Source organism: Doryrhamphus excisus, chromosome 22, assembly GCF_030265055.1.
Source record: "Doryrhamphus excisus isolate RoL2022-K1 chromosome 22, RoL_Dexc_1.0, whole genome shotgun sequence".
Taxonomy (NCBI): Eukaryota; Metazoa; Chordata; class Actinopteri; order Syngnathiformes; family Syngnathidae; genus Doryrhamphus; species Doryrhamphus excisus.
Genome location: NC_080487.1, coordinates 6,729,629 through 6,755,693, shown reverse-complemented (window position 1 = coordinate 6,755,693; position 26,065 = coordinate 6,729,629). Strand labels below are relative to the sequence as shown.

At 39.7% G+C, this 26,065-nt stretch overlaps 1 long non-coding RNA gene across 2 annotated transcripts; it reads right to left on the bottom strand.

Moving 5' to 3' along the window:
- Positions 1–16,625: 16,625 nt before the first annotated feature.
- Positions 16,626–26,056, bottom strand: LOC131109704 (uncharacterized). Of its 2 annotated transcripts, XR_009120775.1 has the most exons (4): positions 25,927–26,056; positions 20,313–20,596; positions 19,110–19,293; positions 16,626–18,855 (listed from the first exon to the last, which is right to left on the bottom strand). It is a non-coding gene; the product is annotated as an uncharacterized LOC131109704 (long non-coding RNA). The 2 variants fall into 2 exon arrangements; XR_009120774.1 differs by having other exon boundaries at positions 16,626–19,293.
- Between the last annotated feature and the right edge of the window lie 9 nt (positions 26,057–26,065).

Sequence of the window (26,065 nt, the reverse complement as noted above, 5' to 3'; positions counted from 1 at the left end):
CCCACATTCCAAAAACATGCTAGGTTAATTGGTGACTCCAAATTGTCCATAGGTATGAATGTGAGTGTGAATGGTTGTTTGTCTATATGTGCCCTGTGATTGGCTGGCCACCAGTCCAGGGTGTACCCCGCCTCTCGCCCGAAGACAGCTGGGATAGGCTCCAGCACCCCCGCGACCCTCATGAGGAAAAAGCGGTAGAAAATGAATGAATGAATGAATTTGTATTTGGGAACAATTAAAACATAATATCAGAAAACTGCGTTTCTTCGTGAGACCGCAGTTCATGCCCGGATCAGCCAATGTGACGAGTGAAACATTGGTCAATTTATTCCTAATTACAGTATTTTCTGGACTATAAGTCGCTTCAGAGTATAAGTCGCACAAGGCCAAAAATGCATCATTAGGTATAAAAAAACATACATAAGTCGCACTGGAGTATAAGTGGCATTTTTTGCGGGTAATTTATTTTCCAAACTACTTGACCAAAACAGACATTACGTCCTCTTGGAAGGCAAGTTCTAACAATAAAAGAATAGAGAACAGGCTGAATAGGTGTAAGATATGCTAACACAATGGTTATTCAGCTACACAAAAAATAAACATGAACAGAAAAGGTGTCCAGTGTTTATGGAACATAAACACTTTTTTCATTTATAGGTCACTCTGGAGTATAAGTCACAGGAACAGCCAACCTATGAAAAAAAGTGCGACTTACAGTCCAGAAATTATGGTATTATTATTGTATTCATTTAATTAATAATATTTATTTTATTTTTTTTCTTACTTAAATACTAATACAAATACTTTTCCAACCTCAACAAATCCAAATTTTCACACCCCTAGCGTGGACACAGGAACGCCACCACATATCTTGACAAATGACAAAGGGAAAAAAATGGTTCCCAAGCAGATTCGTTCGTGACCGTTCACAACATCACTATCGCCTTTTGGTCTCGTATCAGAAAGTTGAGCTTATGTATCCACGCTTGTTTGCGTTTACCTCATTAATATTCACCTTGCACAGGTGACAAACTCAAACATTGCTTTTCATTTAGCCACTCATACAACATATGTGTGTGTGTGTGTGTGTGTGTGTGTGCAACTGGGTGATAATGACATAGCAGTCCGTCTTTTTATTAAAACCTTTACTGACTAATTAACTTCCCACAGTGAACATGTTTGCCATGTCAATGTCATAAAAAGCAATGCTAGCATGTCACGAGTCAGAAGTGGCCCAAAGGAAAAGCGTGTTCTGTACTAGAATTCATTAAATGTCATGATATTGAATATATATATATAAAAAATATTCTGAATAATTCATATTTCATATTCACATTTTCAAAGTTTACAGAAAAATATAAGTTGATAACATGATATTCAATTATTATATATATATATATATATATATATATATATATATATATATATATATATATATATATATATATATATATATATATACTATATATATATATATATATATATATATATATATATATATATATATATACTATATATACTATATATATATATAATATAAATACATATAATATATATATTAAATTATATTATATTATAATTAAATATATTAAATTAAATTAAAAATAAAAAAAAATAAATTTAATTTAATTTTAATTTAATTTTATGTTTTTAATTTTATTTGGGCAAATAATATGAAACATTCCAGTCCATTTCTTACATCAATCAAAATATAACTTTCCATTATTTACATTTGTATTCAACTATCTGATCACAAGCCGAAAAGGAGTAGGCTGAAGCAAAAGCTAATAAATGCCTACCCCTTTCATCACCCCTATTCATCATAATTAATATGAATTCTTCTACAGAATTTTTTATAATATTATTGAGAAGATTATATAAATAGGTCTCTTTGCAAGTTGTGTCACTTGCTTTAACAGCTACTGCTCTGGGCTATGCAGGCAGTGGGGGGGGGGTTATACCCCTCCAAGAATCTTCAGTAAACTAATTCTTCGATAACTGATTCCGACCATGATCAAAGAATTTCCGCCAAGTAGAATTCCTTATTTCTAAAAGTAATATTTTCATAGTTTCAGCATAGAAAACCAGTTCCAGTTTTCCAACTTTTGCACATGACTGTCACGTACGCTACATAGAGCGCTATCAAACACACAGCATACGTAACATAGTTCATGATGTGCTTCAGGCCTGTGCTCACAATTAGCGTGGCCATCTGTGAGGCAGAGGGTGGCGCTCATACGTCCCGCAGCTTGCCCCTGCCTGCAGTTATAAAACAATATAGGGTTGTTACATAATTTCCTCAAACTCGCTGTGACGTCTTCAATATCACGGAGGAGTCATCGACTTACTCACACAAAGTCACACCCGATACTTCAGAAAAGAGAATATAACTTTTAGAAGGAATAGATTTATGTGTACGTTTGCATGCCGAGTACACTTAATAGAGTCAATATGTTGATTTCTGCATGCTAACTGTTATATAACTATGATGTCATAGCATAGCATATACAGTATCACACACAATGTCCACGTCACATTAAATGGGACCGAGATGAACCAGCACAGGATGCATATCAGAGACCCCCCCCCCCCAGCCCTTTTTCTCCTATCTCCTGCTTGAAATGTTATATTTTTACTTAAATTAATTAATTAACTTAATTAATAAGCACACCTTCTTTTCAAATTTGAAATTGACAGCATGATTTTAGTTTTATTTAGGTTCAAGGACAATCTATTATCTATTAGGCCGATAAATATATTTTTTTAATTGTGCAATAAATATTTTATAATTAAAATAATTTTAAAAATAATATTTGCAAAAATTAATCATATTTTTTAATGAACCTTCATGGCTCACCTGCAGTACCACCACGGCCCACACTTTGGGAATCACTGATCTAAAGCATTAGTGATTTCCTGCCTGATTTTAATCAGTGGCATGGAGGTGGAAATGTTCGTAGTCTTGATTCAGTTGAATTGCATTTTAGTCCTGAGCCTAAACTGTCTGCAGTCACGAAGGTCGTGGGTGGTGCTGGAGCCTATCCCAGTTGTCTTCAGGCGAGCCTGCCAATCACAGGGCACATATAGACAAACAACCATTCACACTCACATTCATACCTATGGACAATTTGGAGTCGACAATTAACCTAGCATGTTAAAATTAGCATGTTTTACAATTCTAGCGTGCTAACACGCGGCATGAAAGCACCGTCTACTTAAGTTTATATCTCTGAAAATCCCCAAAATGCTAACAATGCTAACTTTTAACATGCTAACACCTAGTATTGTACTTTGTGAAAATAGTTTTAATGATAACATGCTAATAATAAGAATCGTAAAACCTAACATGAAAACATAACTTTATTCATTCATTCATTTATTTTCTACCGCTTATCCTCACGAGGGTTGCAGGGGGTGCTGGAGCCTATCCCAGCTGTCCTCGCGCGAGCCAGCCAATCACAGGGCACATATAGACAAACAACCATTCACACTCACATTCATACCTATGGACAATTTGGAGTGGCCGATTAACCTAGCATGTTTTTGGAATGTGGGAGGAAACCGGAGTACCCGGAGAAAACATGCAAACTCCACACAGAAATGGCCGAGGGTGGAATTGAACTCTGGTCTCCTAGCTGTGAGGTCTGCACGCTAACCACTCGACTGCCGTGCCGATGGTATTTATTTTTTTATGTTTGTATTGTTATTACTTATTTACTTTTCTTACTTACTGGTGCACACAGTTTTTTTCCGTATGAGAAATCCTGTCACGTTTTAATCTGGCGTGATCTTTTGACTCAAGACCTTGTGCCACCTCTAACAGGTTTGCATTTTTTTCCTAAATAAGTCAGTTTAAGAATGGCACAAAACATGACATTTAAGGGGCAGCTGGCTGTTGCTAGTTTTTCCTCTGAAATGCCACAAAAGAAAACATTTAATAAGCTTTCCATGATTTCACTAACATAGTCTGGAGCAAGGTATTGTTTGACTTCACCGCACGTCTCTTCTGTCCTTTATCCCAGGCCCCAGGCTGCCATTATGAAACATGACTTTTTAAATGTCATCTCAATAAGTTTATTTGTCCAGTCCCATAATTCAATGACCATACGCTGTTTGTTGGAATGGTTGTTTGTCTATATGTGCTCTGTGATTGGTTTGCCACCAGTCCAGGGTGTACCTGCGATGAGCTGGGATAGACCCCAGCACCCCCCACCGACCCCCCGCGACACTCGTGAGGATAAGCAGTAGAAAATGAACGAATGAAGTGAGAACAGGAATTGCAACTGAGGTTCCAGAGTGCCAAAAGATAATGAAAAAAAATGCCTGTTTAGCTTTTAAATCCAGTACATCATTATTTTATTTTATTTTCCTTCACTTTCGGCTTTTTCTCTGTCAAGGGTCATCGTGATTTTATTCGAATTCTTGTGTTTTCATGATATTCTTTGGAGATTTCTTCGGAAAAACAATCAGACTGCACTTCCGGAATCACAAACAAAAAAACACACCGTGTACATATATTTATACTGTATTCTGTATATTTTGTATTTTCATTTTTTAATAGATGTGTCTGCACCTACTTCACCAAAACAAATTCCTAGTATGTGTTTGATCATACCTGGAAATAAAACCGTTTCTGATTCTGATATTCTATTTCATCCAACGAGCTGCTGCAGTAATTTCATTCTATAACAAAGCTCCTTTTGTACGCTTTGAAGGCCTTTCTTTCTGTGGCTAACAATATAAAAAATGTAATTTTGTTTATTTCTCCTTTTTGTTTTTAATTAACGTGGGCCAATGCCCAAAGAAACTGGTGTTTCAGCAGGGGTGTGCAAAGAGAGCAAACAGATCAATAAGAAGGGGGTAAGTCATTTAGGCATTTAAAAACAAGCAATGCAATCTTGAAATGAATCCTAAAACCCAACAGGCAGCCAGGGGAGTGAAGCAAAGACAGCAGTAATGGGCTGACTGTGCTTTTTTGGGGGGGGGGCATTTGAAGTCTACAATTGGAAGACTGGTCTCGGCTAAAATAGAGAGTTGCAGGAGCCCAAAGTAAACCCTTTCTGATTGGTTTGTGGGGAGGATTCTGAGCTGGATATATTTCATAAAACATGTTGCAATTTGGGGCTGCACGGCGGTCGAGTGCATGCGTGGGTTTTCTCTGGGTACTCTGGGAATAATATGTGCTAATAATGCTGATTATTAATAATGATGATTTTTATTTATTTTATTGACATTTTTGTTATTTTTTTATTTATTCATTTTATTATTATTATTCTTTTTTAATTTATTTATGTTTTTTGTATTTTTGTTGTTTTATTTTTTATTATTATTATTATTTTGTCACATACTGAAGTACGAGGTGATATGACCATCTTAAACTTGTTTCGTAACGTATGCGGTGCATTTTACAAGACGGAGTGAATCATCAACGCCACACAGCTCATGAAAAAAATAACTAAATAATGAAGTCTTTTTGGCTGCACGGTGGTCTAGTGGTTAGCGCGCAGACCTCACAGCTAGGAGACCCGGGTTCAATTCCACCCTCGGCCATCTCTGTGTGGAGTTTCTCCCCGTGCATGCGTGGGTTTTCTCCGGGTACTCCGGTTTCCTCCCACATTCCAAAAACATGCTAGGTTAATTGGCCACTCCAAATTGTCCATAGGTATGAATGTGAGTGTGAATGGTTGTTTGTCTATATGTGCCCTGTGATTGGCTGGCCACCAGTCCAGGGTGTACCCTGCCTCTCCCCCAAAGACAGCTGGGATAGGCTCCTTTGCATTTTCTTTGATGGAGTTTACCGCTTGGAGGACATCCTTTATGGTAATGGTAATGGTAATGGTTTAATTTCATTTGAACATGCATCAGATTACAATTGAGTGCATCCCATAATCAGTTCACAGTTCCACATGTCCAAAAGGAGTAGGAAGAAGCAAAGCTTATTAAATCCTACCCTTCCATTTGGTACTTTTACAATCAGTAACTGTTACATTTGTTCACTTCCTGCTTTCCATAATACAGTTTAAGGTTTGTTTTTTTGTTTTTTTTAATAATGTACCTCGTACCGAAATGGGGATATTATGCACTGAGGACTCCTATAGAGCAACTACATATAATAACCCGCTCAGAACGCTTTCTAGATCTTCCAGATGCTGCACCTCTTTCCGCAGTGCAATTGAGTTCCGTAATCCTAACAGAGACTGGAATCCCACTGAGCTCCTCGTGTCTTTTTTCCAGGGCTTGGAAAACCTCCCAAAGAACTTGGATGACGTCATCATCACCCAATCACGCTTTTTTTGTAGCGATGGAAAATGGGACATTGGACCCACTGTCCTCGTCCCCTCTTGGACTCTACCTTCTCTCCTGTTCAACCCGGTTTTTACCAAGCTTGATCTTAGCAACGTTTACCACTTTGTGTGCATCTGAGAGGGAGACGGATGGAAAACAGCCTTGCATCCCTCTTGGCCACTTTGAATATCTAGTCATGCCGTTTGGATGAACTAATGCGTCTGCTGTTTTTCCCAGTGCCTCATAAATGATGTCCTACAGGAGTTTATTGGCCATTTTGTTTTTGTCTATCTCTACGACATCCTCATTTTTTCTTCTGTCTCCTCCACATGCTCCACCTCCGTCTGGTCCTCCAGCGGCTATTAGGGAGTCGGTTATTCATCAAGGCCAAAAAGTGTTCTTGTCTTCCGTTCCTGGGTTTCATTGTGGATTCAGGTCAACTTAGACCCAATCCGGCCAAAATCAAAACTGCATCCCGACTGGAAATGTTCGTAGTCTTGATTCAGTTGGATTTCATTTTAGTCCTGAGCCTAAACTGTCTGCAGTCACAAGGGTCGCGGGCGGTGCTGGAGCCTATCCCAGCTGTCTTCGGGCGAGAGGTGGGGTACACCCTGGACTGGTGGCCAGCCAATCACAGGGCACATATAGACAAACAACCATTCACACTCACACTCATACCTATGGACAATTTGGTGTTGCTAATTAACCTAGCATGTTTTTGGAATGTGGGAGGAAACCGGAGTACCCGGAGAAAACCCACGCATGCACGGGGAGAACATGCAAACTCCACACAGAGATGGCTGAGGGTGGAATTCAACCCTGGTCTCCTAGCTGTGAGGTCTGCGCGCTAACCACTAGACCACCGTGCCGCCTCGTTTATTTTTGTTTATGTTTGTATTGTTATTACTTATTTAATTATCTTACTTACTGGTGCGCCCATTTTTTTTCTGTATGAGAAATCCTGTCACGTTTTAATCTGGCGTGATCGTGGGTTTCATTGTGGATTTAGGTCAATTTAGACCCAATCCGGCCAAAATCAAGACTGCATCCTGACTGGCCTGGTCCTACATCCAGGAAGCTTTGACAAGGGTTTCTGGGTTTTGGTTATTTTTACTGACGGTTTGTTCGCAACTTGTTTGGTGAATTAGTGGAGTCTCACTTGGGTTTGTGTGCGTCACGATGTGGGGGCACGGTGTTATTGGAGATGGCAGATGAAGAGTCAGGGTCTCCGATTGCAAATGTCTCTTCAAATTACCGATTTTAAGCATTTATACTGTCAAGGATGGCAGACAACCCACCTACATGAGTCTTGGACATGGTCAGCTCCGTCAGTAGTGGTGAGCCACTATGAGCCACTTGGGAAATTGCCCAGAGTGGCATTCTCCAGGAGGGAGGGGGCGGGGGGAAGAAAAAACATGTGAATGGAGCGGCTCTACACTAGGGTGAGGGAGGGGCCAACACCCCATTAAATAAAAGCCCCCCCCCCCAAAAAAAAGCAGGAGAGTTCCATTCACCTCTCATTTAAGTGTAAACATCCAATCACTGTTAGCATGCAAACGAGCCAATGAGCAGTCGTTACCTTTTTTAAAATTCTTTATCTCAGCTGTCACTCCTGCAGGATCGGGTGTGCCTCCAACAGTCACACCCATTCGGAGGAGCCTAATTCCGTATTCTCCTCCTGAAAGATATTTGTGAAGATGGGATCAGAGAATTTGAACAAATCAACAGAAAAAAAAAGATTTTTTTTGCCATTGTATTGCATACCCGGCTACAAGGCGGTCAAGTGGTTAGCGCGCAGACCTCACAGCTCAGTTCAATTCCACCCTTGGCCATCTCTGTGTGGAGTTTACATGTTCTCCCCGTGCATGCGTGGGTTTTCTCTGGGTACTCCCACATTCCAAAAACATGCTAGGTTAATTGGCCACTCCAAATTGTCCATAGCTATGAATGTGAGTGTGAATGGTTGTTTGTCTATATGTGCCCCGTGATTGGCTGGCCACCAGTCCAGGGTGTACCCCGCCTCTCGCCTGAAGACAGCTGGGATATGCTCCAGCACCCCCGCAACCCTCGTGAGGATAAGCGGTAGAAAATGAATGAATGAAATGTATCATATACAACAAAATATGAGTGCAACTCCATGGTGCCTTTTGTAGAGAGTAGAAATAAAAAAATAAGGGGAAAAAAATAAATAAATAAAATAGGTATAAGAATATAAATATAAAAAGTGTCAGGTGCTGTTCAGAATAAATGTAAATATATCAAAAACAATAGCCTATACAGTAAACAAAAGGTAGTATTGCACATTCATTCATTCATTCATTTTCTACCGCTTTTTCGCGGGGGTGCTTTAGCCTATCCCAGCTGTCTTCGGTACACCCTGGACTGGTGGCCAGCCAATCACAGGGCACATATAGACAAACAACCATTCACACTCACATTCATACCTATGGACAATTTGGAGTGGCCAATTAACCTAGCATGTTTTTGGAATGTGGGAGGAAACCGGAGTACCCGGAGAAAACCCACGCATGCACGGGGAGAACATGCAAACTCCACACAGAGATAACCGAGGGTGGAATTGAACCCTGGTCTCCTAGCTGTGAAGTCTGCGCGCTAACCACTCGACCGCCGTGCCGCCCAGTATTGCACATATTGTACCTGAATTTGAATTTGAATAACGCGGCGAACGAGGGGACTGAGACCACTTGAGTGCGGTGAACTTAGGTCAAGACCTGGACCATTAAGAACTTTTAACACCTGTGTGTCAAGACGCAGATGATGGACCATGCTGTTTATACTTTACATGTTTATTTCCTTTCTCTGTTATAATTACTGCTGGCCATTTTACAAAAGTCAGCGGATACCAAAACAAACCTTTCTCATTATCTGTATCACCTGAAGTACTTTGTTTACCAATTCTGTGGCTCGTGGGCACGTACTCCCACCTCTCTTTCAACGGCTGCAGTCACCCTTATCATTGGGAATGTTTATTTGAGCTAAACGGCAGCAGTTATGACAGCACTCGTATGCGGAATGACGGCAGCTACTTGTCCCGGAGTCAAGTACAGGAGAGCTTCTATTTTAATTCCTCTTACTAATCTGTAACAACCTGCTTTGTTTGACAGGGCTTGGATTTTGGCAACACGGCTAAATCCCGATATACAAAACTACAACAATAATCACAAAAGTGGTCTGACTTGCTAATAATATGAACATCATTTCAGACGTGCATCCAAAATAATAAACTTTCTAAGAACCTTCCCTGGCTAATGTACTGTATTGTCACTAATGAAAAATAGTATCATCAGATGCTACGTGACGTGACAAACGGTACAGAACGGTCGGGGTACTTTTTTTTTTTGTCAAAATGAATGAACAAATACATTCGTTCATTTTCTACCGCTTATCCTCACAAGGGTCGCAGGGGGTGCTGGAGCCTATCCCAGCTGTCTTTGGGCAAGCCAGCCAATCACAGGGCACATATAGACAAACAACCATTCACACTCACATTCATACCTATGGACAATTTGGAGTCGCCAATTAACCTAACATGTTAAAATTAGCATGTTTTACAACGCTAGTATGCTAACACGCGGCATGAAAGCACCGTCTACTTAAGTTTATATCTCTTAAAATCCCCAAAATGCTAACAATGCTAACTTTTAACATGCTAACACCTAGTATTGTACCTTGTGAAAATAGTTTTAATGCTAACATGCTAACAATAAGAATCGTAAAACCTAACATGAAAACGTAACTTTATTCATTCATTCATTTTCTATCGCTTATCATCACGAGGGTCGCGGGGGTGCTGGAGCCTATTCCAGCTGTCTTCGGGCGAGAGGCGGGGTAAACCCTGGACTGGTGGCCAGCCAATCACAGGGCACATATAGACAAACAACCATTCACACTCACATTCATACCTATGGACAATTTGGAATCGCTAATTAACCTAGCATGTTTTTGGAATGTGGGAGGAAACCGGAGTACCCGGAGAAAACCCACGCATGCACGGGGAGAACATGCAAACTCCACACAGAGATGGCCCAGGGTGGAATTGAACCCTGGTCTCTTAGCTGTGATGTCTGCGCGCTAACCGAAAATGAATGAATGAATGAAGTCTTTCAGATCACTTACACACGTACACAGTACACATATAGAAGAATCATAAATATAGTAGCTGCATCTCATCATTTCTGTAGCCAAACAAACTTTTGCCTCTCAGGAAACACTAGGACAATCAAACATAGTTTGCTGTCAGCGCTTGGAGGAAAAACATAATCAGTTAAGCATAAAGGCAACATTATGTGCCTTTGTATATGCTTGAAATTTTACGGCCTACTTTTGGAGGAAAAAAATCAGACCCTGCGTTTCAGCATTCTTCTTCTATGTACCTTGAAGCACAATATGATTGTACTATTTCATAAACTGTTTCCTAAACTGGCTCCTATTGTACATCGCTTCCATAATTTTAGTCCACATATGAATGTATTGTATATAGTTAAGGATTGTGACGACATAAAGATGTTGAAGATGTAACATTTCCCTGAGGTTGTACAGCAGGGGTCTCAAACTCAATTTACTTGGGGGCCACTGGAGCTAGGGTCTGGGTGAGACTGGGCCTCATCAGGTTTTCCCAAAAAAAAAAAACATTTATTAAAAACAGAAAAATGAATAAACCTTGCTTTGGTTCCGATTTTCTACAATAAAAGCTCTGATAAAACATTCCACTGTTCTCAAATATCTTACTTTTTATTTTTCTACACAAAATAAGATGAAAAATAAATAAACAAATCAAGAATAAAGAAAATCAATCAATCAGTAATAAATAAATAAATATAATAATAATAAAACGGCAAATAATAAAAACTTAAGAAACCACATATAGTTGGTGGGTAGACAAATTATTTTTTTCAGATTAAAATGAACAAAGCATTATTAGAGCCCTGTAGACATGACAAAACACGACTATAACTGCAGGGTCTTGAGACACATGCTAACTAGAGAGCTAGCGACCTAAACGGTAGCCTTCAAGTTATTTCCTTTAAACTTAAATAGCCAAAAACTTACCACTTCCACACGGATAGGGAGGATAACTATTAACAGTTATTTAACCTTTAACATGAACATTAATCAAACGTAATAATTTTTTCTGGGTACATGATACCATACAGAATCCATATCAAACTTGCACGGGCCGCACTAACATTAAACTTTCACATCAAGGCGTGGGTCGTGGCGTCTTCCTCTTGGCCCTCGGTTTTAAGAGGAATGGGTAAGACGAGGGGTGAAATGAACGGGAAGGGCAAATTCCAGGATGCTAAGTAGTCTCCTCCCTTCCTCCAATCATCTTCTCCCCACATTTTACCATGAACAATCACATTACATGAACAATTAACCCTCCCACACTTGTTCCAACAGGCACACATTAGTAGTCTTGATTGGCACATTACTCACAAAAGAGGTTACAGCAACGGTTTCCTAACTTTTTTAGTGAACAATGAAAGGATGCAAACAAAACATGTAGATATGTTAAATGTATTATACATTCTAGTATTGTATGCATTATTTTATTTCAATGGGGTGATGGGGGGACCAGATACTAATGCCTCCTTGGAAATTAAAGTGTATTTTGCGAAAGTAAAACAAAAAGTTTTTGCTAGTCTTTTCCAAAGAAACACAAAGTATCTCAGCTTTAGTTTCCTGCTGCTAGTTTTCCTCACCTTTCCAGCTTCCCTGTGTGTAAAAACAACCTCATGTGTGGCTTTAAAGTACTATTACTATTATGCTTTTTCCACTTTCCTGACCTATGAATGTAGTTAGAATTCTGTATCCGCATGTTAAACCATGCCAAAGTTTCAGATATTTAGAATTTTTTTTTTGTCAAACTGAATGAACAAATACATTTGTTCATTTTCTACCGCTTATCCTCACAAGGGTTGCAGTGGATGCTGGAGCCTATCCCAGCTGTCTTCGTGCGAGCCAGCCAATCACAGGGCACATATAGACAAACAACTATTCCCACTCACATTCATACCTATGGACAATTTGGAGTCGCCAATTAACCTAACATGTTAAAATTAGCATGTTTTACAATGCTAGCGTGCTAACACGCGGCATGAAAGCACCGTCTACTTAAGTTTATATCTCTGAAAATCCCAAAAATGCTAACAATGCTAACTTTTAACATGCTAACACCTAGTATTGTACCTTGTGAAAATAGTTTTAATGCTAACATGCTAACAAGAAGAATCGTAAAACGTAACATGAAAACGTAACTTTATTCATTCAAGCTTTCATTCAAGCTTTCCAGCTTCCCTGTGTGTAAAAACAACCTCATGTGTGGCTTTAAAGTACTACTACTACTACTACTACTATTATGCTTTTTCCACTTTCCTGACCTATGAATGTAGTTAGAATTCTGTATTCGCGTGTTAAACCATGCCAAAGTTTCAGATATTTAGAATTGAGCCCTGCAAGAAGTTTGGGATCCGCCTCTCCTACGAGGTCTAGGTTTTCTGGAAAAGTCAGCCTTGAAAATGGATTTGAAAGAATGTCGGACATGAAGTTCGTTTCTCCTGCTCCTGCGCCCAGCCATAGCGAGCTTTATGCTGTGCAAGGTACAACAGGCGCAATTTTTGGTCTGCCTGTCAAACCGGGCTTTGTTTTGCTCTGATCAATATGTCAGATGATGAAAAACTGTGGACATTACTGTACGCCTGCTAGCTGGCCTTGAAATCTGATTGGTTACAGAAACAGCCCCACTGCTAATAGCGTTTAAGTGACATGGGCCAGCACTCCTGATTCTGAAGGCCGTGGGCAGATTACGTTGGTAACACATACAATGAAAGAGAGAGTTTTTTGTAACACCGGCTCCCTGTGACATCACAGAGTGTCAGTTTCCTTATATGGGCATGCACTGTCGGACAGATACGCTCTCTGCCCTTTCTTTGGGTGTAAGTGAAAGCTACATTTGTTTACAAGTCCTAACGACGCATCAGGCAAAAGTGGTTATTCCGTACCTGTCAACGGTATTTCACATAGGACTGTTTAGTGAACATGGGCCTGGACTATGTGGCTGGACTAGCCCACAGACTTGCTGAAGCCCTACACCATGGCGTCTCAAACACGCGGCCCGCAGGCCAAATGTGGCCCGCAGGACACTAGTTTGAGGCCCCTGCCTTGATATGAAAGTTTAATGTTAGTGCGGCCCGCTGAAGTTTGATATGGATGCTGTATGGTATCATGTACCCAGAAAAAATTATTACATTTGATTAATGTTCATGTTAAAGGTTAAACAACTGTTAATAGTTATCCTCCCTATTCGTGTGGAAGTGGTAAGTTTTTGGCAATTTAAGTTTAAAGGAAATACTTGAAGGCTACCGTTTAGGTCGCTAGCTCTCTAGTTTGCGAGTTAGCATGTGTCTCAAGACCCTGCAGTTGCGCAATATGTTGCAAATAAAAAAAGTATAAATGTGACTATAGTCGTGTTTTGTCATGTCTACAGGGCTCTAATAATGCTTTGTTCATTTTAATCTGAAAAAAATAATTTGTCTACCCACCAACTATATGTGGTTTCTTATTTTTTTATTATTTGCCGTTTTATTATAATTATTATTATATTTATTTATTACTGATTGATTGACTTTATCAGCGTCCTAACTGTGTTTATTTTGTGTAAGTCATGGAGCAAAAACGCTAATCAGTGTAACATTGAAGAGTGTGCATACAGGGAGCGTGGTGCAAATTACAAGTTCACAAAGTCTGGAGTTTTTAAGAGCCATTTCCCACCACAGTCAGTGGGTCTACCCGAGTTTTTTTAAATGTTGGTAGTCCCCCCCAAAAAATGACATGTTTACAATACAATGACATATACAAATACATTACATGTTATCGATGTTGTAGAAAGCCTAACCTAAGCCTAACCGAACGCTAAAATGCTAAAACTATGTATGTACTCTACAGAATGACAAGGGTATGGAAGAGGAAGTCGGCTGCATTTGTGGTTCAGAAGGGATCGGATGCGGCTGGAGGGCCCCAGCAGAGGCAGCAAACCTGATTTTCAGTTCATAATGTTGCTTGTGGATGCCAGCATGTTGTTCATGTTCTGGTAATCAGTCACAAAAAGGTAAGGCTACATATTGGAGATGCCGTCACTGCTTCTGTGTTTTTATTTTTGAGCACCCAGGAAGGAGGGAATAATGTAATACTGCAAGTATTCCATGTTATGGTTACCACAGGCTTATAAAACCATCAAACCGTTGGAAGTGTTTTAATAACGGTCTTTGTCGGCGGCATACGTATGTGTGTCCCTCATAAGCTAAATCAGACAAGGCCATTAAGTTTGTTCAATAAAACAAAGACATGTAAACATGTGATAGGTAACAATAACAATGGTAGTAGTAATAACAATAATAAAACACCAGTGTTTATGCTATATTTTCCAAGGATGTACTTCCATAGTTGTGACTAATTCCTGTAGTGGCTTTACGAGTTATTAACATACAATGATAAGGTTTTAACCCAGCAAGATCATTAACCTTTCCATTATCCACAGGTCTGTAAACCGAGGAGAACTAATTAATCTTTGCTAATTACTCTGTGAAATATGCAGTGGCTCAAAGCTGTGTTGATGTTCTTGTTGTCATACATGGAATTCCTAACATTGTCAACTTGTGAGGTTATCATACCCGACTGGTCGCTTCAATTAGGAGACTGGTGCAGGAAGTTGTTGTTGTTCCGTCTGCATCACATGAAGAAATAAGTGAGTGAGATGATTATTTTGTGCATTAAGAGTGTTTCCTTGATATTGATGTTCCAATTGATCCACAAGTGGTGCAGATGAAAAAACGGGCACTGTGGGAGGCGATTCACGCTAAAATGAGGCTTTACGGTTAAGAAGGGAGTGGTAGGTCTTTTAGAATTGGGACGCCATGGAAAGATTCCGGTCAGCTCATCATTTAGTCATGTGGATAAGCTCTTTTAGGCAATATACAGTATGTGTGTGTGTGTGTGTGTGTGTGTGTGTGTGTGTGTGTCCAGAAGGGCGTGGGTTTGTCCAAAGGAAAGATTTAGTCCAAAGGGGAGTGTGGTCTTGTTGAGTCACACAACACACACAAGTGACGGACACTTCAGACTAACCAAGCAGGATCAAAAGGTTAATTAAGATGAAGTGTTTGTTTTTCAGTGTGCAGGAGTAGAGGCGACATGACTTCAGGTCAAATGTCTGAAGGGGTTCTGGAAAAAATTTGGAGAACCACTAAGCACCAGGTTTTAGGGTCAGAAAATACTTCCCACCTGCAGACTTGGAGAAAGCAACACATGCTTTTATTACATCAAGGCTGGACTACTGCAACTCGGACTACTGTCCTCTCTTTATCGCCTCCAGGGGGTGCAGAATACAGCAGCCCATAGCTACAGCTTGCAGCTCTCTATTGGCTCCCAGAGAAACAAAGGGTCCATTTCGAAATGCTACTATTGCTACGTTGACTTCGGGTAGGGGGCATGGTACACCTTGGACTGGTCGGCAGTCAGTCGCTGCTCACATAAACGATAAACAATCCTCATATGCATGTTTTGGGAACGTGGGAGGAAAGTGGAGTACCCAGAGAAAAGTCCAGCCCGCATGGGGAGAACATGCAAACTCCACACAGACCGTGTGGCCTATGCCTATAACTTTTATTTTATTTTATTTTTTTAATTTAATTTAATTTAATTTAATTTATTTTTTTAATTTTTAATTTTTAATTTTTAATTTTTAATTTTTAATTTTTAATTTTTAATTTTTAATTTTTAATTTTTAATTTTTAATTTTTAATTTTTAATTTAAATTTTTAATTTAAATTTTTATTTTATTTTATTTTATTTTATTTTATTTTATTTTATTTTATTTTATTTTATTTTATTTTATTTTATTTTATTTTATTTTATTTTATTTTATTTTATTTTATTTTATTTTATTTTATTTTATTTTATTGTTAGGGTTAGGGTTAGGGTTAGGGTTAGGGTTAGGGTTAGGGTTAGGGTTAGGGTTAGGGTCCAAATTGTCCATAGGTATGAATGTGAGTGTGAATGGTTGTTTGTCTATATGTGCCCTGTGATTGGCTGGCCACCAGTCCAGGGTGTACCCCGCCTCTCGCCCGAAGACAGCTGGGATAGGCTCCAGCACCCTCCGCGACCCTTGTGAGGAAAAGCAGTATAATTTAATTTAATTTAATTTAATTTAATTTAATTTAATTTAATTTAATTTAATTTAATTTAATTTAATTTAATTTAATTTAATTTAATTTAATTTAATTTAATTTAATTTAATTTAATTCCTCCTCTATATGGATAGAAAATTGTGTTATTCCAAAATACGATATACGCACACATATTTAACATATCCAACATTTAAAAACCAACACAAACTAAGGTCGAATTCTTGTTCATTTTGGAGTGTAGCTGTCACAATCCGCACCGTTGCTTGTGTGACAGTTTTTGTTTTCACTTTGTCAGCCTTAGTTCCTACTCTCATGCTCTTATTTTGTATTATTTCCTGTGTTGGTCTGTCCTGTGTTCCGTCACTTTTACTTTCTCTACATGCACCTGTTTGTAATTTGATTGTTGTATTTAGTTCAGCCAGGTGCGTCTGCCTTTTGTTGGTGCATTGTTCATTTCGGCGTGTTGTATGCCAGTACTGCATTCGCTTTCGGGGAATAAAGCTAAACATTGCACCGCAACACTGACATGCCTCACCGTGACAGTAGCCAAGATTTTTTGGAAAAACATGGCCTCTAAAGTTGTAAGAAATTGGTACTTTTAGCTCCCGTTGTGCATGGTGTCGCCAATTTGCTGAGACTTTGCACATAGCTTTGCTTCTTCTTTGGCTTTTTGCTGCTTCTTGGCTCCACTCAAACACATAGCAGTCCCTCAGGGAGGCTGTTCTATGGAGCAGAGTGCACTAATGCTGCTGAATTTAATGAAAAACAGTGAAAACCAGGACATTATAATCGCTTTCTCAATAACAAAAGGCTGCACGTGTAAGGAATTGAAACACAGCCATTGTCATCTTCATCAACAGAACTTTTCCATGCAGAAAGAACAACGCCCCTACTGATATTCTTGACGATGTTCCTTTTGATGATTTTGTAGATTTGTGAGAACTACAAGCTGTTACCCGCCATAGTTCCCATTGCACACACGTTTTATCAGGTGTTTTTTAATCTTCTTTTATTTTCAGTGCTTTTCCTTCAGAACTGGATTGTGCAAAGCCCACTGGAAGGTCGGGAGGCCGAATAAGTGCAATCTTTGAGTTTCCTTCATCTTACATACACCACTATGTCCATTCCAGCGGGCTTGTATGTGGACAGTTTGGAATTACACTGTCCTGGCCCAATTACCTTCCTGCCTGGACGGGCCATCAGCTACAACAATGCAATCATACAACCACACAAATGTAGTGAACAGATGCTTTGATAGTGAAAATGCTTTCAGCTATTGTGCACCGTGATGAATGTTGTGCTTTTCTTTCTGATCCAAAACCTTGAAAATAATTTCTGTACGCAACAGTGGAGCACACGTTTACTTTACTGTTGTTTGTATTGTACTGGAAGAAATGCGACCTATTGTCAGGTGCGCTATGGGGAATTGTCAAAATGTACTTATTTAGTCCTAACATATAATTCATCTGCTGGGCCGCTGGTGTCTGTTGGTCAGGGCTGACACAGGGACTGCATCTTTTGGGTTTTATTTTCCAGCACTGATGGCAAATACAAATCCATGGCTGTACCTTCATGGAAACGTATATTCTGTTGTAGCTTGGATTAGCGAGTTCTTTGACAATAATGAGAGGTTTAATAAAAATTTAATAAAAATTGCATGCAAATCCATACTACCTAAACATATGACTTCTAGAGAAAATGTCTGACTATTCATGCTAAAATGTTCATATCAGAAAGCACATATGTGGGGGCAGACTCGCATGCCCAGACACCCGAAGGCTATTTGGATCAGGTGGCTTCACCCCCTCGTGAGAACTCTCTGTGTTTTCCTCCTTTGCCTCTGTTTCCTGTATCTACGCTCTTATTTTGTCTCCACTTCCTTTGCTGTTCCCTGGACCTTCATGGAAACGTATCTTTCTGTTGTAGCTTGGATTAGTATTCACTAAAAAACGAGTTATTTGACAATAATGAGAGGTACACTGTAATAAAACATTGCATGCAAATCCATACTACCTAAACATATGGCTTCTAGAGAAAATGTCTGACTATTCATGCTAAAATGTTCATATCAGAAAGCACATATGTGGGGGCAGACTCGCATGCCCAGACACCCAAAGGCTATTTTGATCAGGTGGCTTCACCCCCTTGTGACAGCTCTGCCTCTGTTTCCTGTATCTATGCTCTTATTTTGTCTTCGCTTCCTTTGCTGTTCCCTTTCTAGTTTAGTTCCCCTTTGGATACTCTTATTTTCTCATTCACTTCCTGTCCTGTTTGCTTGTTTTCTGTTGGACTGCTACCCTTATTAAAATTATACTTTTACCTGCACAACGTTCCTGTGTCTGCATCCTGGGGTCACGGCCATGCCTGCCTGTGACAGTACATGACTTTTACACAAATTACTCATCATATTCATTATATATTATATTCATTCTAATCATTATAGAGCATCATTTGAGGCAGACAAGACACATTCGCCACCCGTGTATGATAATAAGTACTAAAACATGGTGCTTATTCCCATTTGCTGCCTTCATTACGGATTCAGGAATCTTGGAGGATACTTTGCTTTGCCTCATCCATCTAATAAAGGAATTCATTTCCAACTATAGTCTAAAGTAATACCTTGAACTTGAGTACTAAGATCGTCGTGAGCAGGGTTGACCTCCTCCAGGGCAGGCAGACAGCTGGCTTCGCCATGGAGCATCACTGATGGCCTCCATGCCGCCCTCCTCCTTATTTGGCATCCTGCAGCTCAGCTGCTGGGTCATGATATCACGTATCATATCACATGCCCTCCAGATAGATTCTGTATAGGACAGCGCATGTCGTTATGACCTACTGTGATATAATGGATCATATATTTACTACTAAGAATATTAACATTACAAATACTAAATACACAGTACTTACGCATCTATATAGAAACGTAAAAATTTCCCCCAAAGGCTCAAATCCGTATAGGAAACATATAGTTTTATTTGATCAATAATCAAGCAATTAAAAATGAATTAATGAATACTCATTTGTAAAAATATTAGTATTTTAAAAAATGTGTAAATTAAAAGTGTACTAGAAAATTAATAGTGACATTTGGGAAGTAGTAAGATTCAAGTTTTATTATTTAATTTGATGTATTTTTAAGAATAGTTTTCTTTTTCTCCTCCACACTTTTATTTTGTCATCTCACTGAAACAATCCCATAACATTGATGTTTTTTCTCTCCATGTTAGCTTATGATGGCTTATGTAATGTTTAGTTGGGGTGGTTTCTTTCTTTCTTTTTGTACTAGACTATGTAGTAGACTGTACTATACTAGACTGTACTGTACTATGTACTATGTACTATGTACTATCCCTGCATCATGCTATGTCTGCATTGTCTATTGTTTACATGTCTATATCGTTAATAGCATTGCCATGGTTACACAAACCTTTCCATAAAATAAATACCGCTGTAGTCCCTAACGTCATAAAAGTGTCAATCAAGTGCTTCTATTTAACGGTCCTAAAATCCAAATCCCCAAATAATAATAAAAATATAATTTCTGGCTGCATAAAGTTTGCAAAAAGTCACTTTCATCTGAGTACACGGATATACTCCTTGAAAAAAATGATTTAGCTAGGTATTATGTACTATTATAAAAATAAACACAGCGGAGGCCATTTTCACACCTCTAATGGTGAACATGACCACAGCGCCATCACTGGTGTTGCTAATGATCATTTAATTCATCTAATAATGCATCAGCAGTTCCCTAAAAGCCCTTCAGTGATGGTCCAGTCTGACCCCACAGAAAGACGGGGGCACATAAAAGTGGGCCGATACCTGCCAGCTGTAGATGTAATCTCATGCCAACAAGCTTCTCCATTCTCCACAGAGGAAAACTGGAGCTTTCTCAGAGGGGACCATCATTGGCAGAAGATGGAGGCCACCTTCGAAGCAGCAGAACTTTGCTGTACCCTTTCCCAGAAGAATTGCCAGAGAAACCTCTTATAGACAGGTGTGTGCCTTTCCCAATCATCACCGATCAGTTTCATTGACCACAGATGGCCTGCAATGAAGGCGTAGAAACATCTCAAAGATGATGATCATCACCATTGTTGTCGTTTCTGTGGGAGAACATAGGGAGAACATAACAGTGTCAATTTGTATAATACAACCCCAGAAGATGGAAGTCATTTCATTCATTCATTCATTCATTCATTTTCAACCGCTTATCCTCACAAGGGTCGTGGGGGGTGCTGGAGCCTATCCCAGCTGTCTTCGGGCCAGAGGCAGGGTACACCCTGGTGGCCAGCCAACCACAGGGCACATATAGACAAACAACCATTCACACTCACATTCATACCTATGGACAATTTGGAGTGGCCAATTAACCTAGCATGTTTTTGGAATGTGGGAGGAAACCGGAGTACCCGGAGCAAACCCACGCATGCACGGGGAGAACATGCAAACTCCACACAGAGATGGCCGAGAGTGGAATTGAACCCTGGTCTCCTAGCTGTGAGGTCTGCGCGCTAACCACTCGACCGCCATGCAGCCCCTTGGAAGTCATTTCCTCCAATCAAAAGGGTTTTGCTGCCCAGGCCTGATTGACCTTTACTATCTGTGTTGAATCTGCACCGTCGTTGTCAATGAATGATGATGTCATTTTCAAAGACAACCGATTGGTCAGTGGGCGGGACTTTTATCAACTCTTCGCTTGTATCTCAAAACCAAACCTGCTCATGAGCAAGTTAGGTCCAGCAGACGTGTTCCCGTAGTATCCAGCTAAAAGGCGAACCAGCGTCATAGTACAGAATATCCGGACTTAATCCTCAAACTCATCCAGGATAAGGAGAAATCCTGTAATCCTGTCATTTGTAATACAGGCACCAATTTGGTGGATTTGCTGGCTCTTTTACTATTAGTTGCAATATAGAAGTCATTCATTTTTCAATATGTAATCTCCTAATTTTACACACACACACAAAGGCTTGGCTTTTCCGTCTAATCTTTATTGAAGCTCCTGTTCCTGACAAATATGTGCTCAGAACAGTGATGAGATTTAGTTATGTTAGCTGAAGGCCTTTTCTTAATTAAAAGGTTTGTATTTCATGTGTTGTTCCAGCGACAGCCATGATAACGGCTATCTGTGACAGCCAGATAAAAGAGGCTAATGAATTTTTAGTCATGCATACACAGCGTGTGACAGGTGAGGAGAAAAAGTAAATACACATAGTGTAGTGGACATGCATTTTTATGGTCGGAGGGGGGGAAAAACATGGAATATAAAGTTATAAATTAATTTGTATTTGACAGAGGGAACATAAGTACATGATCCCCTACCAAGCAGAAAGCATTCTGATTACAACTAGCCAGGTATGTGTCCATGAAACCCACAAAGGAGTCCTCTAGAAAGCATGTGGGGGCCACTTTTTACTTTATTTTACTTTACATAACCCATGTTATATACATATGTTATATGATTTGAAAAGCTCCAGCTCCACCAATCCACTAGCACCAGGTTGCACAATTTGATCTCCTGTTATGCAGCCTCAGATATGCAGATAAAATACCCCCCGCTCTTGATAATACATGACTGTGGCTCTCATTGTTACTGATGATTTACTTTCCCTCTTCTACAGTCACGACCATCGGTCTTCCAAGCCACTGTCGCACTCTACACTACTACTATACTTAGCATAAATGACAAACATAAAATATGTGACGGTAACGTACATTCAACATACCTCCCTGACAACACAATCACAAAGAAAAATGAGCCCACTTAAACCTTAACATTGGTTTGTAGCTTGACAATATAACAAAGTAGTAAATAAAGGAATTCTGTACTCCACTGGGCTGTATGGCGGACAAGTGGTTAGCATGCAGACCTTACAGCTAGGATACAAGAGTTCAATCCCACCCTCGGCCATCTCTGTGTGGAGTTTGCATGTTCTCCCCGTGCATGCGTGGTTTTTCTCCGGGTACTCCGGTTTTAAACATTCCAAAAACATGCTAGGTTAATTGGCAACTCCAAATTGTCCATAGGTATGAATGTGAGTGTGAATGGTTGTTTGTCTATATGTGCCCTGTGATTGGCTGGCTGGCGACCAGTCCAGGGTGTACCCCGCCTCTCGCCCCAAGACAGCTGGGATAGGCTCCAGCACCCCCCGCCACCCTCGTAAGGATAAGCGGTAGAAAATGAATGAATGAATAAAGTTACATTTTCATGTTAGGTTTTATGATGCTTATTGTTAGCATGTTAGCATTAAAAGTATTTCCGCAAGGTACAATACCAGGTGTTAGCATATTAAAAGTTAGCATTGTTAGCATTTTGGGGATTTTTAAAGATATAAACTTAAGTAGCGTATTAGCATGCTAGCATTGTAAAACATGCTAATTTTAACATGTTAGCTCTTTTCTCAGATATTAACTTCTGTAGACACTCAGTGCTATCATGCTAATGTTTTAGTATGCTAGGGTGCATGATTCAACGGCAAGCGTAGCGTTGCAGTTTGGCGTAATTTCTCCCGAAAATTGCACGTTTGTACTTTATGGAGTTATTATTATGGTGAACATGGTATTATGTTGCTTTGCCTCACACTTGTTCCTGTACCACTGTGTACCACTACTTCCATTGCCAGTAGCTTCTATGCTAAGTCTTTTTTCTCCCATCATTAAGGGTAGATTTTGGTTACCACCTTTTTACTGTTGTTTCCGTGACTGTCTTATGCTCCGTCTTGTCTTGTTTCAAGCAGAACATTTTGTAACATCAACTTATTCTAATATCACGTGATTTACGCTGCGTGTGCGAGTGATTGTGTCCAAGTGTCCATGAATGCAGCGGCAAATTATACCCGAGGAGTTACATGATACACCTGAATGCACCAAAGCTTGCTCAGCACTGATGGCAGTGTGCTAGTTTTCATCCTGCTTGTTGAGTATGAAGTGTCCATTATCTGAGTGGAATCTTCCCATGGTGTCCCAACTCTAAGAGAACAACGACCCCTTTGGGGTCAATTGTCAATATGAAACACTCTTAATGCACAAAGTCATCATTCAGACCTTAGATTTGTTGATATGATGCACACAGTGCAAGGAACTACTTGACGCTCTATCTCCTTCCTGCTGCACCGTGACGCATTCAGGTGCCCTCGTAATTGTGAGTCAGCTGGGATAGCCTCCATCACGCCTGCGACCCGAGTGAGGATAAGTGGTAGAAAATAAATGAATGAATGTTTCTACAAAGACAAACAAAGACAAAGAACTCGAAGTTGGTGAGCAATCCAGAACGGAATGTGTTCTAATTTAGAGGCTCGACTGTGTTTTTATACTTGAACAGAGGACAGTATTGCATGTTGTCATTCCCGCATTTACATTAAAGAGATTGATCCTGTGCTATGCCTAAGATGAAAAGCAAGCTCTCTATTGTACTTATTAGTGTGAGTGTTGCATATACTGGGTGAGGGTTCAGAGTGTATAGGGGAGAGTGGGTGGTGGGCTCTTTTTCATAATAGTAATGGCTTCCCTTTCCTGACACCAAAGCGCTTTACACTAAAAGCCATGATTCATTCACCCCACGGCCGTAAACTGGGGGTGCTGATATACATTTGTGGCTAAGGCTGTCCTCGAGTTTGCTGACAGCCACATAGCTGCCAGTTAGCGCCAACAGGCCTAACATTGATGTGTACAGTCCTCCCTCGCAATACCGCGGTTCCATTGTCACGTACTTGTGTTATGGCGTTTTTTTCATCAATGAGGTCTATTATTAGTCAAAACCAGTGCTGTGCATGAACGATTAATTTTTCTAAGAATTTTGAACGTATTGTAAATAAAGGACTTGAACGTGAACTCGCTTGGATTATGTCAGAATCAGCACCACTGTTTAGGTTCACTTATTACCTGACTGTGGAAACTTTTATTCATCGCTTATTTGTCTCAGCTGACCTCTTTTTACCATCTACAGATCCTGGATGACAGTCAAACCTTGGTTAGTGTCATTTAGAAACGTACTCTAACCAAATCAATTTTCCCCATAAGAAATAATGTTCATCTGTTCTAAGAATGTTGACTGTATTTGTAAATAAAGGACTTGAATGTGAATTCGCTTGGATTGTGTGAGAACCAGCACCACTGTTTAGGTTCACTGATGACCTGACCGTGGAGACTTTTATTCATGATGTCGCTTTCTCAGCTGACCTCTTTTTACCATATACAGATCCTGGATGACAATGAAACCTTGGTTAGTGTCATCCGTTCCAGGAGGTCCGATTCTAACAGAAACGTACTCTAACCAAATAAATTTTCCCCATAAGAAATAATGTAAATTGCAAATATGTTAACACAAAACAAGGTTTTATTTCAAATGGATTGTTTTATTTTTCCTCCGGACCAGTACTCTAACCAAATCAATTTTACCCATAAGAAATAATGTTCATCTGTTGTAAGAATGTTGAACGTATTTGTAAATAAAGGACTTGAACGTGAACTCCTTTGGATTGTGTGAAAATCAGCACCACTGTTTAGGTTCACTTTTATTTAGACTTTTATTCATGATGACAGTCAAACCTTGGTTAGTGTCATTTAGAAACGTACTCTAGCCAAATCAATTTTACCCATAAGAAATAATGTAAATTGCAAATATGTAGTAATATATATACAGCAGGACATTTTTCCCTGCGAGGGCTCGCTGCCGGATATTTCACTTTCATGTTCACAAAAACATTCCCGTGTGAAATGCCGTGTGACAAATGAAATCATCTCTTGCTGGGAATCACCAACTAGTAGAACTTCTGCCTGAGCTTGCCTTGTAAACAGAGAAGCAGAGCTTGGGAGGAGGGCAGAGAGCATATGGCGCCTACAGCCACGCCCATAAAGAAGCCCGCCCATCTGTGACATCACAAAAGAACAATTTCGCGAAGCCCTCTGAAACCGAGCTTTCAGATTAATCCCAAACTTCTTTCAGGGCTCACTTCCAAATACGGAAATCTTGTTATTTGAAATGTTGGCATGGTTTAACACCAGAATACAACATTCTAACTACATTTATAGGCCCCCATTAAGATTTCTGACTGCCCCCCAGCATGTGCGTGCCTAGAACCGGCCCTGGTTGACAGGTATGACTGTAGCAGGATGACTTCATAGGGCCCAGTCACAGCACCATAGTGCCATGACACAGATGAAAATGGATGCCTGCTAATGCAGGTGTGTAATGCTTAAATAGCGATTTGGGTATCAAAATTAAACACTTCTGGCTGTATTTCATCAATTAATTCACAGGATAGAGTTAGAAAAATATCCCTATTGGAGTGTTAGCCTGTAAATTGCTATGTTTTTTGGTATTTGTCACAATAGTAAATTCTAATTCGAAGTATATTCCCATCAGTATACGCACAAAAAGTGTTAAGTTGAGTGATTTTCATATAAGGAATACTTTTGTTACAAGTAACATTACCGTATTCACGTGTAATCACCCCATTCCTCCTCCTTTGGTCCGTCCATAAACGACGTAAAATGGCGACGCTGTGATTCCCGGGAGAGGAAAGGTTAGGCTTGAATAAAAGAGTGAAAGTGTGAAAGTGCTGTTTGCTGAT